This window comes from Bos grunniens, chromosome 18 (assembly GCF_055505025.1).
Source record: "Bos grunniens cultivar Pamir isolate PY7600 chromosome 18, Bosgru_T2T1.0, whole genome shotgun sequence".
Classification (NCBI taxonomy): Eukaryota; Metazoa; Chordata; class Mammalia; order Artiodactyla; family Bovidae; genus Bos; species Bos grunniens.
In genome coordinates this window covers 65,404,769-65,419,561 of record NC_141182.1, presented here as the reverse complement: position 1 = coordinate 65,419,561, position 14,793 = coordinate 65,404,769, and positions in this window count along the sequence as shown.

Sequence of the window (14,793 nt, the reverse complement as noted above, 5' to 3'; positions counted from 1 at the left end):
GAAAGTGAAGTCGCTCAGTCGGGTCCGACTGTTTGCGACCCCATGGACTGCAGCCTACCAGGCTCCTCCGTCCATGTGATTTTCCAGGCAAGAGTACTGGAGTGGGGTGCCATTGCCTTCTCCAGTAAGAGAGCTAGGATTGTGATAAGGCTTATCCAAAGGTGCCACTTGAGTAAATACCAGAGAGTTCACATGGGAGAAAGGGCCTCGTGAATATAGCAGACGTGGACAGCAGTGATGGAGGAGTTTGAGGTGGTAACAGTGGGAAAAACTGATGTAGTTACTGTGCATCAAATGGATCCTCTTTTGTGGAAACTGAGATGAAGAGAGGATGCATCATTTGCGTGTGATCTCCCAGCAATGAACGGGGATCTGGGATTCAGCGTCAGGTTGCCTGGTTCAGGGTTTGAAGAGTCTGGTCACTTCACTCCTTACCCCGCGCCCAGCCCCACCCTCAGGTTTGGGGACTAAAGAACACCTTGATTATCCTCATATTTCTTCCCTCCTTAATCCTCCTGCCCCATGAGTCCTGCTCATACCCCAGCCCCATACTGATGGACAGGACTATCTTTTTCTCTGGCATCCAACATTGATGCCTTTCACCTAAATGACATTTATCTACCCAACAAAACTAATGCTGTGATTCTGTTATTATTTGCCATTTGTGAAAGAAGGGGTGTCCAGCTTAGGCAGAGGAACTTCCACAAGAGCTCACTACTGCCAGACCTTTCATGAGAGCAGTTCCTCTACACTGCACATGTCAACTGGCATCTCTTCTGCCCCTCAGAGCAGGGCCTCCATTTGCTGTAAACTACTCACATGAACTCCCCACACCTGACATCTTTATTTCCACCAGGGCCCCCCAGTGCACATCTTCCTATAAACACTCCTGTTTGGGAAGTTCTTCACTGGGACAGCAGCACTAAGGCAGGCCCTCCGGACTGGGTCATGGGTGTCAACCCAGCCTTGGCACTGCTTTCACCGCCATATGCAGTGATTGGTTTCAGATATCCTGTTTGTCTTTTCATATCCTCACATCAGGTGTCCGTGTTGCCCTGTTATGCAGTTGACCCACTCACTGTTCTGGGAATTGTGAGGGACTCTGACAGACTAATTGTGGCCCTCACATGGCCTGGTGCACAAGGCTCTTCCTAACCCCTTTACTCCTTGTCTCACTGCTTTCTACCACCACTTCCTGAAAAATGTTAAGTCACCAGCTAATGATTGTTAATTAACAAGAATTTACCCACCTCTCTTTGGGACCTACACTTCAGCAGCCTAGCTTAAAAACTAAGACTGAATGCATGCAGACACCTCCAATGAAGACTGTAAAACCCACTGTGAAATCATTTTAATTGCATTTCTCTCAGGATTCTTGCGGAGAAGGCGATGGCACCCCATTCCCGTACTCTTGCCTGGAAAATCCCATGGATGGAGGAGCCTGGTGGGCTGCAGTCCATGGGGTCATGAAAAGTCGGACACGACTGAGCAACTTCACTCTCACTTTTCACTTTCATGCATTGGAGAAGGAAATGGCAACCCACCCCAGTGTTCTGGCCTGGAGAATCCCAGGGACAGGGGAGCCTGGTGGGCTGCCATCTATGGGTCGCACAGAGTCGGACACGACTGAAGCGACTTAGCAGCAGCAGCAGCAGGATTCTTGATTTGAGTTTTGTTTCTTTTTCATGTGTGTATTTCTTTTTTTCTTAACTTATGCATCTTGTTTGGATGAATTTCTATTTGTATATTTTGTCTTCCTTTATTTTGTTAGATTTGGGTATTTTTTCTCTTGACAAGTAGGAGATCAGCCAAACATCAAAGACATATGTGAGATTTCACCCATTCACCAATGGTGACCAAAGTCAGTGACTTCTTTTCTCAATGTAATTGTAATCTGGAATACTGAAAGAATATGTTCTATATTTTTTCTCAGTTTTATACTTTGCATAGTGCAATGGCCATATACATTATACACGTTTAGGATAAATCTGAATTATTAACATATGCTACCTCAGTCTTAAGTCCAGACTTTCAGTTACATAGTAGATTAGTCTCTGCTTTGTAGTGCCTGCCAATATCTGTGGTGTAAATATTCCCACCATAGCCAAAGTCAAGTTGCCAACATAATGTCACTGGAATTGGGAAACATTGTCAATAGCCCACCATTGTCTTCTTTATTTACCATTACAGATATAGTAGCCACAGATAATTTTAAAAATGTAGTTCATAAACCATAGCAGAATGATTATAAAAAGAAAAGTTTTGTATATTTGATTTTAAAATGGTGTCATGGATGTGGAGTTGACTTACAATAAATTGCATGTATTTAAAGTGTACAACATTTTTTTTGTATTTGTGTGATGTATAATTCTAGATATGTCATTAAATAACTTCTTAGAATACATTTTTCATTAAAAAAATTTTTTTTGGCTGTAGTTGGTCTTTTTTGCTGCTCATGGGCTTTTTTTTTTTAAACAGGTTTTAAATTTTATTTTATTTTTAAACTTTACAATATTGTATTAGTTTTGCCTAATATTGAAATGAATCCGCCACAGGTATACCCGCATTCCCCATCCTGAATCCTCCTCCCTCCTCCCTCCCCTACCCTCCCTCTGGGTCATCCCAGTGCACCAGCCCCAAGCATCCAGTGCCGTGCATCGAACCTGGACTGGCGACTCGTTTCATACATGATATTATACGTGTTTCAATGCTATTCTCCCAAATCTCCCCACCCTCTCCCTCTCCCACAGAGTCCATAAGACTGATCTATACATCGGTGTCTCTTTTGCAATCTCGTACACAGGGTTATTGTTACCATCTTTCTAAATTCCATATATATGCATTAGTATACTGTATTGGTGTTTTTCTTTCTGGCTTACTTCACTCTGTATAATAGGTTCCAGTTTCATCCATCTCATTAGAACTGATTCAAATGTATTCTTTTTAATGGCTAATACTCCATTGTGTATATGTACCACAGCTTTCTTATCCATTCATCTGCTGATGGGCATCTAGGTTGCTTCCATGTCCTGGCTATTATAAACAGTGCTGCGATGAACATTGGGGTACACGTGTCTCTTTCCCTTCTGGTTTCTGCACAACAAAGGAAACTATTAGCAAGGTGAAAAGAAAGCTTTCAGAATGGGAGAAAGTAATAGCAAATGAAGCAACGGACAAACAACTAATCTCAAAAATATACAAGCAACTCCTACAGCTCAACTCCAGAAAAATAAATGACCCAATCAAAAAAATGGGCCAAAGAACTAAATAGACATTTCTCCAAAGAAGACATACAGAGGGCTAACAAACACATGAAAAGATGCTCAACATCACTCATTATCAGAGAAATGCAGATCAAAACCACTATGAGGTACCATTTCACGCCAGTCAGAATGGCTGCAATCCAAAAGTCTACAAGCAATAAATGCTGGAGAGGGTGTGGAGAAAAGCGAACTCTCTTACACTGTTGGTGGGAATGCAAACTAGTACAGCCACTATGGAGAACAGTGTGGAGATTCCTTAAAAAACTGGAAATAGAACTGCCTTATGATCCAGCAATCCCACTGCTGGGCATACACACTGAGGAAACCAGAAGGGAAAGAGACACGTGTACCCCAATGTTCATCGCAGCACTCTTTATCATGGGCTTTTTTTAGTTGTGGCACAGAGAGCAGACTCTCTAGCAGAAGTGCTTGTGCTTCTCCTTTTGGAGGCTTCTCTTGTGGAGCACAGGCTCCAGGCACGCGGGCTTCAGGGATTGCTGCAGATGGGCTCAGTAGCTGCATCCCTCTGGCTCTAGAGCGCTGCTGGATCAGTAGTTGTGGTGCAAGGGCTTAGTTTCGTCCCAGACTAGGGATGCAACCTGTGTCTCTTGCAGTGCCAAGAGGTTTGGTAACCACAGGAAGAGCCTTTTCTAGGGGAACGTTTCCCTCTTGTGCAATTGCTTCAGGCCTGTGCAAAATCTCCACATTCCCAGTGAGGGTTCTGACTTATTTTGGTCCCTGACCAAAACTGACAAAATGACTTTAACTCTCCATTTCAGAAGAAGTGGGATAATGTTATTTGTTTCCTGCCACCAGTGGATTTACACGTAGGTTGGCTTCAAGGCGTCTGAGATCATGTCCCAAAGTCTTCAATAAGTAACGTTAGAGTCTTCAGTCAGTTCAGTCGCTCAGTCGTATCTGAATCTTTGCGACCCCATGAACTGCAGCACGCCAGGCCTCCCTGTCCATCACCAACTCCCGGAGTTCACTCAAACTCACGTCCATCGAGCCGGTGATGCGATCCAGCCATCTCATCCTCTGTCATCCCCTTCTCCTCCTGCCCCCAATCCCTCCCAGCATCAGAGTCTTTTCCAATGAGTCAACTCTCGCATGAGGTGGCCAAAGTACTGGAGTTTCAGCTTTAGCATCATTCTTTCCAAAGAAATCCCAGGGCTGATCTCCTTCAGAATGGACTGGTCGGATCTCCTTGCAGTCCAAGGGACTCTGAAGAGTCTTCTCCAACACCACAGTTCAAAAGCATCAATTCTTTTTTTTTTTTTTTTTTAAAGTATCAATTCTTTGGCGCTCAGCCTTCTTCACAGTCCAACTCTCACATCCATACGTGACCACTGGAAAAAACAGATTCTTAGATTCTTAAGTGTTCTGAATACGCCTTGTCCCCGTGGGTCCCCGCCCCCCTGAGAAGGCTAGAGTCCCTCCCCAGCACTAAGGTCGTTTCCCAGTGCTCCTGGGGGTGCTGCTTAGCTTTTTCGCAGTTGCTTCTTGTGTGGGGCATCCTTCCTTGAGACTTTTGCACTTCATTTTCCAGAAGGATTTCTGATCAAGGGCAGAGATGTTCACCCACTGAAAATTGAGTCAGAGGGCTTTTCCCTGATTGCACACCCTCTGGAGAGGGAATTCCGGTTTCTAAGTAGCGGCCGTTTTGGTTACGGTGAGGTTTGTGGAGCTGGTCGGAAGGTCTGGCTTGTGGTGTTGGGTGCGGGCTTGCGGGACAAGAGGAGGGTCTTTCTCTCTGGGGGTCAGGGATACCGCCGCCTGCGGGGAGTTTCCGTGCAGAGTGAGACCTGGTAGCTCGACCGTCACGGCCTCACTCCGCCCAGAAGTTACGATGGCGGCGCCCACGCTGAGGGACCCGTCGCCTCAGGTAAGCGAGGCGTGCTCCGGGGTCTCCCCTGCCTGTTTCCACAGAGTTAAGAATGCCAGGGGTGAGAGGCGCCTGTGCACGTCACTCTACCCCCAGACCCTTGGCCCAGTGAGACCTTCAGGGGTCGTTTCTCTTTTTCCATGTGAGTGAGGCTTGGAGATGCAACTGAAGCTGAACCATTCAGGGAACCGGAGTCCAGCTTATTTCTGCCAGGAAGAAAGCTTGAGGCCAGGCCGCACCTGGAGGGGTGGGTGAGAGGTTGTACCTTCCTTCTTATGGCGCTGGGAGGTGGAGGGTTTGAGCACAGGATGGACGTCACCTGAATTAGGCTTTTAAGAACACTCCATGGCAGAAGCCAGCAGGATGTTGAAGCAATTATCCTCCCATTAAAAGTAAATTTAAAAAGTACTCCAGAGCTTGTTCAGTGGAAGCACGGACTTCAGGGGATGATGAGGTCACTGAGGCAGAGGGAAGACGTGACTCTTCCTGTCACTACTGGTAATAGATAGACAGAACTGGGAACAGAGGCACAGAGGAGGGGCTTGCCAGTCCGCCCGAGGTTCCCTGGCTTCTGGTACCTGGCAGAGGTCCAGTTGTGAGAAGAACTGAGCTGTCCTCAGGGAAAAGGAGAGGAGCCTGGCTCAGAGGATAGGGGCGGGCGGGCAGGCCTTATCCAGCGTGCGGGAAAGTGCGTGAGGCTCTGACACACTGCCATGGTCGCTGCCCTCCGCAGCCTGCCTTTTCTTACACATTCCAGGCTGAAGAAGCACTTTGGGCGAGTGGAGGTCGTTCCAATCTCTCACTTATTCTCACCCTCATGCACACATTCTCTGTTTTTGAGGAGGGTCTTGGGGCTCTTCCCTGACATTCTCCCAACCCTTTGTTTTTGGGACCCAGGAGAACCCCATACTCAGGGACCTGAGCGCAAGTCAGGTTCTCAGAAGGGGGTTCCCATTTCCTTCCACCCATGGTCCTGGATCCCATACCAGTATGTGGATGTTCTGTGAGGTGAGGACTAGCTGGTTTAGGTTAAGTGCAGGTATCCTTCCTTTTCAGTGGGAATAAAGAGCAGGGAAGAGCAGGATTTAGGCTTGAAATGACTGCCTGTGTATCTTGGAAGCAATGAGAGGTTCACATCAGAAAACAGAAGCTTTCCCAAAAGACATAGGCTGGCTGAGCAGATGAAAACATGTGCATGTATGCACTTCCACGTAACCACATCACTCTGCTTCAGTTCAGTGCAGTTGCTCAGTTGTGTCCAGCTCTTTGCAATCCCATGGACCTCAGCACACCAGGCCTCCCTGTTCATCACCAACTGCTGGAGTTTACTCAAACTCATGCCCATTGAGTCGGTGATGTCATCCAACCATCTCATCCTCTGTCAGCCCCTTCTCCCACCTTCAATCTTTCCCAGCATCCGGGTCTTTTCCAGTGAGTCAGTTTTTCGCATCAGGTGGCCAAAGTTTCGGAGTTTCAGCTTCAGCATCAGTCCTTCCAATGAACATTCAGGACTGATTTCCTTTAGAATTGACTGGTTGGATCTCCCTGCTGTTACTCTGCTTGAACTACCCACCCCCCCAATTGTATGTAATTATTTTATATTGTTGGGTTAATCAGGTTAGGCTTGTCATCGTCTTTTATTTTTGTCTATTGATTATGAAAACTGATAAACATCTATTTTACTGTTGTGGGAGAAGAAAAGGTTTTCTTCCCAGGTCTAAGGTGGCTCCTGATTGGGCAGTAGTGCAGATGTGTGGCAGGTTAGATGGTGGGTTCTTAGGAGTGAGACTGTTCATGGTTTTATTTGTCCCTGTTCTACCAGGGCAGTGTGACCTCTGAGGATGTGGCTGTGTACTTCTCCCGGGAGGAATGATGTCTTCTTGAAAAGGCTCGGAAACACCTGTACCTTGATGTCATGCTAGAGAACTTTACACTTGTATGCATGCTGGGTAAGACCCTCACACCCAACCCTATCCTCTTAGCTAGGCTCTGCCTTTCTGCTTTTCCCCAAGGGCAGCTGTGTCCTTCTCACGTGTGGACTATGGGCACTACTTTCTTAAATTCCTTGGTCATGTGCCGCAGTCACTACGGTTAGGCAGAGTGCATCCCTACTCCTCAGTGCCATGGCACCTGAAGCCCCAAAGTCTTGCGGGGAACCATCCAGTTTCAGTAGTCTTACAACCCCAAGGCCCTTTCCCAAGATTCCAATGTCTCTGTATCCACGGTGGCACCTGTCAAGCACTGCAGTCAGCAGTGAGTAAAATTCCTATTGCTCCGCACCTTTCCCAGCATTTGGTGTTGTGAATGTTTGGATTTTGGCCATTCTTACCAGTATGTAACAGTGTGTATTTTTTCAGTTGAATTTGCATTTCCTTGCTTCTTCGTATATTTAGTTATTTTTCATCTGTATATCTTCTTTTAACATAGTGTCTGTTAAGGGAGTTTTCTCATTTAGTATTTGGGTTTTTGTTTTCTTAGTAAATTTTAAGTGTGTGTTTTTTAACATTTATGTCCATTTTGAGTTAGTTTTGTTGTGAAGGGTACAAGGTTGGTGTCGAGGTTGATTTTTTGACATGTTTAGTTGTCCTAGTACCACGTATTACAAAAACTTCCTTTTTCTCCATTATACTGTGCTTGCTTATCTGTCAAAGGTCAGTTGAGTGTATTTGGGGTTTATTTCTGGGCTCTCAATACAGTTCATTAATCAATTTCTCTATCCTGTAAACAATCCCATATTGGCTTGATTACTTTAGATACTAAGTCTTGAAGTTGAGTAGGATCAGTGTGCCAGCCTTGTTCTTCAGTAGTGTGCTGTTTATTCTGGGACTTTTGTATCTCTGTATAAACTTTGGGATCAATTTATTTAAATCCACAAAATAACTTGCTGGGATTTTGATTTTGATTGCATTGAATTTATAGATGAAGTTGGGCAGAACTGACATCTTGATAGTGGGTCTTCCTATTTATGAACATAAAATATCTATTTATTTAGTTCTTTGATTTCTTTATTAGTGTTTGTTTTTTGTCCACACTGCTCAGCTTGAGGGATTTTAGTTCCCTGACCTGGTATCCAACCCAGGCCAACTACTTCAGTGAAAGCATGGAGTGGTAACCACGAACCACCAAGGAATTTCTGATTTCTTTATCAGAGTTTTATTGTTTCCCCTCATGTATATCTTGTCGTGCATATCTTGGTAGATTTATAACTTAGTATTTCTGCCCCCCGCCCTTTGACGGGGTGCTATGTACATGGTTTTTAATTTCAAATTCATTTGTTCATTGATGGTATTGACATGATTGGTTTTTGTATATTAACCTTGTATCCTGACACCTTGCTATAAATTGCTTCTTTGGTCCAGGATTTTTTTTTTTTTTAATCTACTTTTTTGTTTTTTTTATGTAACTAGTCATGTCATCTGAGAATGAAGAGACATTTATTCCTTCCTGATCAGTATAACCTTCTCTCATTGCCTTTGTTTTGACTTCCAGTATAAAATTGAAAGGGAGTTGTAAAAGGGAACATCCTTGCCTTCTTCATTGTAGAGGGAGAGTTTCTAGTTTTTCTCTTGTAATTGTGATAGCAGGTGGAGGATGTTATTTAGATCATCAGTTTGAATATATTTTTCTGTTTTTAGGTTATTATGAGATTTTTATCATGAATGACTGTTGTATTTTGTCAGAATAGGTGAGATGATGAGTTTTTGTTTGTTTGTTTTTTCATTTATTTCACTGCACTGGGTCTTAGTTGTGGTATGTGGGATCTTTAGTTGCAGCTTCAAACTTAGTTGAGGCTTGTTGGATTTAGTTCCCGGACCAGAGATTGCACCCAAGGCCCCTGCCTGGGAGTATGGAGTCTTAGCTACTGGGCCACCAGGGAAGTCCCCAAGAGTTGGTTTTTAACCTGCTGATGACATGGATTATATTAATTAGTTTTTAAATGTTAAATCAGCATTGCATTCCTTGGATCCTTTTCAGGTGGTCACAGCGTATAATTCTTTTCCAACAGTTTTTGAAACAGTTTACTGGTAACTATGTTGGGATTGTTGCAACTATGTTCTTGAGAGGTATTGATCAATAGTTTTCTTGTAATGTCTTTGTTTTGGTATTTTCTCATGAAATTGGTGTGGAACTATTTCCTGGTTTTTGTTTTCTGAAAACAATTAGAGAATTGAATAATCTCTTTTTTAATGTTTGTCAGATTTGACTAGTGAAGCAATCCGGGCAAATGGCATTCCCAGAAAATTTGGAAGTGTATTCATCGAGTCAGTTTCTTTAACAGATGTAGACCCATTCAAACCATCTGTTCTTGATAACTTTGCTTACATGAAATCTGTTTTGATACTAATACAGTTATTTATTTTTGACTGTTCAGTATGTGGGACTGTGGGACTCAGTATGCAGGAATTTGATGTGGGGTCAAACACATGTTCCCTGCAATGGGGGCGGGCTGTCTTAACCACTGGACCACCAGGAAGTCCCTACTATTAATCTGTACGCCTGCTTGTGGCATTTAAAGTGGGTTTCTTGGAGACAGCGTATAACTGAGTCCTGTTTTTAGATCCAGTCTGATAATCTTTCTTTTAATTGGTGCATTGAGCCTATCAATGTTTAATATATTGATATAATTGGATAAACATCTAACATATTTGTTACCATTTTCTTTTCATTGCCCTTGTTCTTCCTATTTAATCTTCCAGTCTGCTTTTTGTAGTTTTAATGAAGCATTTTGTATGATCCTTTCTCTCTCCTTTGTTAGCATATCAGCTATCCTTGTTCCTTTTCATTTTTAATGTATTTGCACTAGAGTTTCCAATATTTATTTAAAACTAATTCAAGTCCACTTTCAGGTGACACTTTATGGCTTCATGGGTAGTTTAAATAGCTTATAATTTTAAAAAATATAATTGTTTTCTCTCCATTATATTGTTGTTCTGATTTGTTTTAGTTTTATATAAACATACATATATGAGTGTGTTTGAAAATGCATGATGGAGTACATTGTTGCTGGGTTTTTGTTTTGTTTTTGTTTGTATAAACTGTTATCTGTTAAATTGGAATACACAGCTTTTTGGAATAGATACAAAAATGGGAATCTTCTGCATGAAAAGATGCTCAGTATCAATAATGGTCGTGGAAATGCAAGTCAATATCACAATGAGATACCACCTCACACCTGTTATTATATCTGTTAGGAAAAAGACAAGAAATACGTATTGGTGAAGATGTGGAAAAACGGGACCCCTTGTGCACTGGTGGTGGGACTGGATATTGTTGCAGCCCCTGTGGAAAAGAGCATGAAGAATCCTTATAAAACTAAAAACAGTACTATCATATAATCAGCAGTTCCATCACTGTGTATTTATCCAAAGGGATTGAAATCATCATCATCTCAAAAAGATATCTGTACCCCATGTTTACTGCTGCATTATTTATAATATCCAAGACTTAGAAACAACCTACATGTCCATTGATAGATGACTGGATGACAATCGTGTCATATATATGGAATACTATTCAGTTTTATTCAACCATAAAAATAGAAGGAAAATTTCCCATTTACAACAATGTGATTGGATTTTGAGGGCAGTGTGCTAAAGTGAAATAAGTCAGAGAGAGAAAGACAAATCCAGTGGTCAATCCTCAGTTTCCACAGAGGATTGGTTCCAGGATCCCATGCATATACTGAAATCTGTGGATGCTTAGGTCCTTTCTGAAGTTTCCCAGTTGTGGATTCATTCAACTAAAGATCATTTAGTGTTCTATTTACTGAAAAATATCCCTGAAAAATATGAGTGAATCCAAGCAGTTCTAACCATGGTGTTCAAGAATCGTAAAAAATTGTAAAAAAAAAAAAATAAAAATCATAAAAAATCGTAAAAAAAATAAAAAAATCAACACCACCACCAAACTCAGATGCAGACAACAGATTAGTGATTGCCAGAAGAGAAGATAGGTAGATAAAATGAGTGAAGGATATCAGAAGTTACAGACTTCTGGTTGAAAGATGATTAAGACTTGTGGATCTAATTCACAGCTTAATGACTTTAGTTAACAAAACTGAATTGTATATTTAGAAGTTTCTAAGTAGAAGTTGGCTAGGGTGTGGAAGATTTGGAACCCTTGTGGTATTGCTGGTGGAAATGTAAAATGGTGGAGCTGCTATGGAAAATGGTATGACAAAATCTTAAAAAATTAAACATAGATTTAACATATAACTCAGCAATTTCACTTTTAAGCATATGCCCCAAACATTTTAAAGCAAGGACATGAAGATACATTTGTACAGCCATGTTCATGGCAGCGTTATTCACCATAGCCACAGGTCAAAACAACCCAAATGTCCATCAACCACTGAATGGATAAACAGGTGTTGTATACATACACTGGAATATTATTCAACTTTAAAAAGGAAGGAAATTTTGATACCTGCCACAACATGGGTGAATCCTGTGAACAACATAAATGTACTCTATACTTTTAAAGAATGTACTTAGAGATGGCTAAAGCAGCAAATTTATGGATGTTTTTAAAAAATAGTAAGTTCAGTTGGTTCAGTTCAGTCGCTCAGTCGTGTCCGACTCTTTGCAACCCCATGAATCGCAGCACATCAGGCCTCCCTGTTCATCACCAACTCCCGGAGTTCACTCAGACTCACATCCATCGAGTCAGTGATGCCATCCAGCCATCTCATCCTCTGTCGTCCCCTTCTCCTCCTGCCCCCAATACCTCCCAGCATCAGAGTCTTTTCCAATGAGTCAACTCTTCGCGTGAGGTGGCCAAAGCACTGGAGTTTCAGCTTTAGCATCAGTCCTTCCAAAGAAATCCCAGGGCTGATCTCCTTCAGAATGGACTGGTTGGATCTCCTTGCAGACCAAGGGACTCTCAAGAGTCTTCTCCAACACCACAGTTCAAAAGCATCAATTCTTTGGCGCTCAGCCTTCTTCACAGTCCAACTCTCACACCCATACATGACCACTGGAAAAACAATAGCCTTGACTAGCCGGACCTTTGTTGGCAAAGTAATGTCTCTGCTTTTGAATATGCTATCTAGGTTGGATATAACTTTCCTTCCAAGGAGTAAGCGTCTTTTAATTTCATGGCTGTAGTCACCATCTGCAGTGATTTTGGAGTCCCAAAAGATAAAGTCTGACACTGTTTCCACTGTTTCCCCATCTATTTCCCATGAAGTGATGGGACCAGATGCCATGATCTTCATTTTCTGAATGTTGAGCTGTAAGCCAACTTTTTCACTCTCCACTTTCACTTTCATCAAGAGGCTTTTTAGTTCCTCTTCACTTTCTGCCATAACGGTGGGGTCATCTGCATATCTGAGGTTATTGATATTTCTCCCGGCAATCTTGATTCCAGCTTGTGTTTCTTCCAGTCCAGCGTTTCTCATGATGTACTCTGCATATAAATTAAATAAGCAGGGTGACAATATACAGCCTTGACGTACTCCCTTTCCTATTTGGAACCAGTCTGTTGTTCCATGTCCAGTTCTAACTGTTGCTTCCTGACCTGCATACAGATTTCTCAAGAGGCAGGTCAGGTGGTCTGGGATTCCCATCTCTTTCAAAATTTCCCACAGTTTATTGTGTTCCACACAGTCAAAGGCTTTGGCATAGTCAATAAAGGAGAAATAGATGTTTTTCTGGAACTCTCTTGCTTTTTCCATGATCCAGTGGATGTTGGCAATTTGGTCTCTGGTTCCTCTGCCTTTTCTAAAACCAGCTTGAACATCAGGAAGTTCACGGTTCACATATTGCTGAAGCCTGGCTTGGAGAATTTTGAGCATTACTTTACTAGCGTGTGAGATGAGTGCAATTGTGCAGTAGTTTGAGCATTCTTTGGCATTGCCTTTCTTTGGGATTGGAATGGAAACGGACTTTTTCCAGTCCTGTGGCCACTGCTGAGTTTTCCAAATTTGCTGGCAAATTGAGTGCAGCACTTTCACAGCATCATCTTTCCGGATTTGGAATAGCAAAAATAGTAAAGGTGAGCTAATTCTGCCCACAGGATCAACACTTCAGAAAATGATATTGGTGTAAATAAAGTGATGAGTTTTTAAAAATTTGGTTGCTTCTTACCTGCCTTTTAAGCATTTAAGAAAATGTGATATTTAATAAAAATGCTTGGTCCTTTGCATATCTACCAGTTTTGCATCTGCAGAGTCAAGCAACCATGGATCAAAAATATTAAAAAATCCCAGAAAGTTCCAGAAAGCAAGACTGGTATCCTCTGTGGATTTTGGAACCAATTTCAATCAATTATTAAGTGCCTGGGTAGCCTTAAGTCCATCCATTTATAAATTTGAAATTTCCTGAGAAAGCTGAGACCCCTCTGTTCATGATTGGGTCCAGGCTGCTGCACGAGCCTGGCTGGCCTTTCCCCTGTTTACAGGGAGTGTATGTGAGTCTGCTGAGACTTAAAAAAGGAGCATCTACATTTTCCACCAATATTTCCATTCCAGCCATGGCTCTTTACTTCCTCCCGCTTTCCCCTCTGGCAGATTCTTCTTGTACCAAACAGAGTACTCCTCCCCACTACACGCTCAATTTAGTTCTGCCCTTCAGCACATCCCTCTTCAGGATTCATCTGACAGTAAAACCTGCTCTCGTGATCTGAGCACAAGGCTTGATTCTGGTCCAGGCCTCAGGGTCCCTCCTCAAACTCCAGACCTGGAATCCAGTTGCTTATGTGCCACCTCCACTTCGGGGCATCTCAAAATCCCCATAGCCAAAATGCAACTGATAATCTGCCCTGAATCCTGTTTCTCCCACCAAATTCCCCATCTCCATTCTCCTAGATGTTTGGGCAAAAAATCTGAGTGGTTATTTACTTCGATCATTAAGATCCATCAAGAACCTGCATTAATCTCCAGGCTACCGCCACTTCTAGAACTGTCCACCGCCAGAACTGTCCTCCTGTGCCTCCTCACTGGTTTTCCCCCCTCCACTTTCATCATGCCTTGTCCCACCCAGTCTGCTCGCCCTGAGCAACATCTCAAATACTTTGAAAACCACGGCTCAGAGTCCCTGCTCTCTTCCAACGTCCATGATTCCCAGGAGCCCCCGACTGAAGACCCAGCTGCTTGGACTGCCCAAGTGTGCCTCCTTTCACACTGCTTCCTGCGGACACGAGAGGGAACCCAGGTTTCCAGAATGGTCTTGACTCGTGTGTGCCTCCAAGGCTTTGAATATGTGTGTCCGTCTGCCTGTAACACTGTTCCACATTTCATCATCCCTGTCAGAACTGGGGACCCTATGTCTATAACTGCCCTGCTGTTCTGGAAATAGGAGCATGCACTGCTATAGCCAGAGCTGGAGACCCTTCGTTTTTAAGTAGGGTTAAGGTTGAGAGTCTGGAGAACCGACATTCACCTGGGCCTGGGCCTTCAGCGTGGCCATGGGAAGGTGTGGGCGGAGCAGTGCCAGGGCTACGCGGGAGATGAGAGGTAGCCCTGAGCAGGACACGGTGGAGACACTACGGCAGCGCCCACACTGAATGTCAGACCCACCACTGTGCAGTGGGGACCTCGAACCTCTGATCCAGCGAATGGTATCAAAAACAGTCATAATAACCGCAATGTGCCAGATGCCGGAAGTCCCACCCCGACACGTTGCACGCTCTCGGAGCGACTCTTCT